This window comes from Ziziphus jujuba, chromosome 2, assembly GCF_031755915.1.
Source record: "Ziziphus jujuba cultivar Dongzao chromosome 2, ASM3175591v1".
NCBI classification, from domain to species: domain Eukaryota; kingdom Viridiplantae; phylum Streptophyta; class Magnoliopsida; order Rosales; family Rhamnaceae; genus Ziziphus; species Ziziphus jujuba.
Window position 1 is genome coordinate 6,111,804 of NC_083380.1, and position 3,686 is coordinate 6,115,489.

General features: G+C 32.0%; 1 long non-coding RNA gene across 1 annotated transcript; it reads left to right on the plus strand.

Moving 5' to 3' along the window:
• The first annotated feature begins 538 nt into the window (after positions 1-538).
• LOC132800648 (uncharacterized) lies at positions 539-3,329 on the plus strand. Its single transcript, XR_009635858.1, has 4 exons — positions 539-691; positions 1,705-1,770; positions 1,980-2,125; positions 3,005-3,329. It is a non-coding gene; the product is annotated as an uncharacterized LOC132800648 (long non-coding RNA).
• The last annotated feature ends 357 nt before the right edge of the window (positions 3,330-3,686 follow it).

Here is a 3,686-nt window from a genome sequence, read left to right on the forward strand (position 1 = left end):
CATAAGATCATAGAAAAATATATCCTAAAAAGATTAAAATTGAAATTGATAACATATATACATATATATTTATTTATTTATATTGATTTGTGTTGAGCATGGTATGCAGATTCTTTTTTTTGTTGGGTGAAAAAGCATAATATACAGATTATAAAGTTTAGGCTTAGGGATCTTCCTCTTTATTTTAAATTTATTAGAAATGTATAATTTTTAATAAGTTGGGCTGAAATTCTGGCATATATTACTTAAATCTAAAGCCCAATATTTGGCTGACCCTGATAGGCTACTTAGCTGAAGGCTCAATCCAGTCAAAAAAGCCAGAAGTTGAGGGGAGAGAGAGAGAGTATGCGTAATAATGATAATGATAATTTGAATTTTGAAAAACCAACGGTCAATTAAAAAAATTGAAAATTCGGGGTTTCGAAAAACCAACGGTAAGAAAATTTAAATTCAGGAACGGTAATATTTTTTTTTTCTTGGTTTTTAGCTGTTAATATTATTATAATTAATTATTACATATACATTGCGAACCTCAAATCATTGTCTTTCTCTCTCTCGATCGAAAATATAAAAATAAAATAAAAAAAGAAAAAGAGGAAAAGCTGCGGGAAGAAGAGAGATTGTTGAAGAAGACGAGACGATGGGATTGGCCGGTGTCTGCAACTCCATCACCGATCCCAAAAGAAATTGGGTAAGACAGGGACTCTTCTCACTCTCTGATTGCTATATAGGGCGTTCGTCTCACTTTTTTTAGGGTTTACTATTATTCTTGGTGGATCTTACTTTTTTCTTTGCCTTTGGTGAGCAAAGGTGCGTAATTTGCTTAATTGACTTTTTGTTAGAAAAATATCACTCATCCTTGCTATATAACACAAACAGCTGAGTAATATTGCTATTAGTTTTGACCTGTGAATTTTGAAATCTTTTTTTTTTTTTTTGGGTGCTTTTGTTACTGGAATATGTTATGTGATCTGTAATTATATGGTGATTTTGGCCGAGTTGATTCTTTAGATAACTTTTTTTTGCATGTAACTTAGAGAAGTGAACGTGATTAGATTTGGTTGTACCCAAATCTGTAATAATGAGTGATATCCATCTCCATTAGAAGCATACCCAAGTCTCCTTGTATATCTCGTTGTTTCCTCTTTGAGTGATTTTTCTAAAATACCCGCATAGCCAAGTATACAAAACATTTTATAAACATCATAACAACAAATGAAACTCAATTGAAGTTAGGACAAAAAGAAACGAAAGAAGGAGAGTTTCAAGCACAAATTGTGCACTTAAGATTTCTGCCATGCAAACTATGTTTGTTGTGCCTGCAATGTTGTTAGTTCATACCTCTTGTTAGTTTAAATTGGTTGTCAAGTGAGTTCTTTTCTTCTATATGATACCAGCTTCTGGAAAACAATTTATGGAGGTTTTACGATGCCTCTGCAGAATAGCTATTATGCACAATGTTAGATATATTATTACCTGAAAGATGTGCATGAATATAGGATGCAATTGCTTAGATGTCAAGAATATTTATTTTATGGTGACTTTTGACTATATCCTTCTTGATTTTGCTTTTCCTTTTCTGCTTAAGTTAGAAACCTTTTTTTTCTTCTTTTTTTCTTTTGGAATTTTAACTCTTAGAATTGTGCTGCTGCTGTTGTTATTCATATTCTCACACAAGAATATTATACTTGCCACTGGTTGCAGGTGTCCCTGCTGATTTGCTTTCTCTTATTACTAGCTAAACCCCCCAGATGGTGTCTGCTCATTTAGGTTTCTCCATCCTTTTTCTCTTTTTATATTTTGAAGAGCTATTTCTTGTTAATGTAAAGTATATCATGGTTCAATCCACCTATTCTTCTTTAATTCTTAGTTGTTGCCTTTAAATATAGATGGGGGAAACTAGTCTTGTTAATGTAATGTACACCATGGTTCAATCCACCTAGTCTTCTTTAATTCTTAGTTGTTGCCTTTAAATATAGATGGGGAAACTAATGTGAAGATCAGAAAGGCATCTGAAAAGACTTCGGATTGTTGAACTCCAGAGAAAGTGTCTGAATTTTGGTTGGCAAGGAGAGCAAGTTACCTTCATGCATGCCTAATGTGTGCTCACTTTGCAAAGGAATAGGTAATTTTGCTTGTGGTTTTGTACTTTATTCTCAATTGATCAATATCTTTGTCCTCTCAAAAAATAAGATTCTTTTATTTGTTAGTGGTACATTCAGCTTCAAAAACTGTTGGTTGTAGCCTATGTAACATTTGCATTGATTTTGCAAATGGGCTAGAAGAATACAGCATCAATTACTTTGTTACTTCCCTATTGCATGTAGCACAGTTAACTAGTTACATATCGTTTTCCAGTGTTAAATCTGTTCCAATATTGATAGTATATAATGCTTATCTACATGCCATTTACATTGTTATCAGTATCATTCTCTTTCCCTAATCATATTAGTTATCATTTTGGACTATTTATATATGTATGTTTTATTTATTCAAAAGTAGGTCTATTTGAAGATATAGTCCGTGTTCAAATATAACCTGTCCCATCTATGTACATCATGTATTAGACGAGGTGGAGCAAAATTTGTGAGCAAGGACAGAGAAACTGCATATAAATTGACATTCTTCACAAGACTTTACTAATTATAGGTGTCTTCCATTATGTGAATTCCAATAGCCTTCTCATATGTGCATAAAAATTGAATGCAATAGGAGATTGTGGGGTTCAACCATAAGGTCATACTGCCATGACCCTACAAGTTATCCTCATCGTTCTTCAATTTTATATTTTTGCTTCTTATGTTTGGATTTTTTTCTTAGAACTTATATATTTGCATGATAGACTTGCTTATTACCTGCACATGTATATGTTTTTGCATGATAATCTTTTTTTATTATTTCTGCAGTTATTACTGTTGGTCTTTGGCTTCCCTTTTCTTTTTTATTTCTGCAGTTATTAAAGGTGGTCATTCTTGTTTTATTTTATTTTATTTTATTTCTGCAGTTATTACAGTTGGTCTTTGGCTTCCCTTTCTACACAACAGAAGACATTTCATGGATGTTTAAATAAGAAAATGTGGCTTTTGAGGTAAGCAAGTGACTCCTTTTTGTAAGTCAGTGAAGGAAGCTACAAAGAAAGTCATGATTATGTAGTTGCTGAAAATCTATGTACTATAACATTAACTATCTGAATTTTTTATTTTTGTTGAACCATATGAGCTTTGATACTCATATTAGTCTTTGCCTGGTAATATTATCCATTGTACTAAAGAAATTGGGTTTTACTGTATGTGAGATGTGTTACGCATAAAATTGATAGAAAAGAAGACATAGAACTTCAGAAAAGATAACAATTTTGCTGTGTACATATGATATCTAAAATTATGTACTTTCTAAAATGTAGCAGTATGCTAGCTCATAACCAGTTTCAAGTGAGTTTTGACCGTTAATAAAGCTTTTGAGCAACTAAAAAGATGGTCTAAATAGAGACTTAACTTAAGCTTTGTGAGTTTATAAGGTGATTTGTCCAAAGTTTTACACTATTTAAAAAATCCTAATGAAAAGCTTCTTAGGCATAATACAATTATTATGGTTTCCATTTGAAATGCTGGACATAATGGAACTACCCGGGTTGCATTCAGTAATTGTAATAGAACCTTGCTTACCTTGTTTTCTTCAATTCTTTC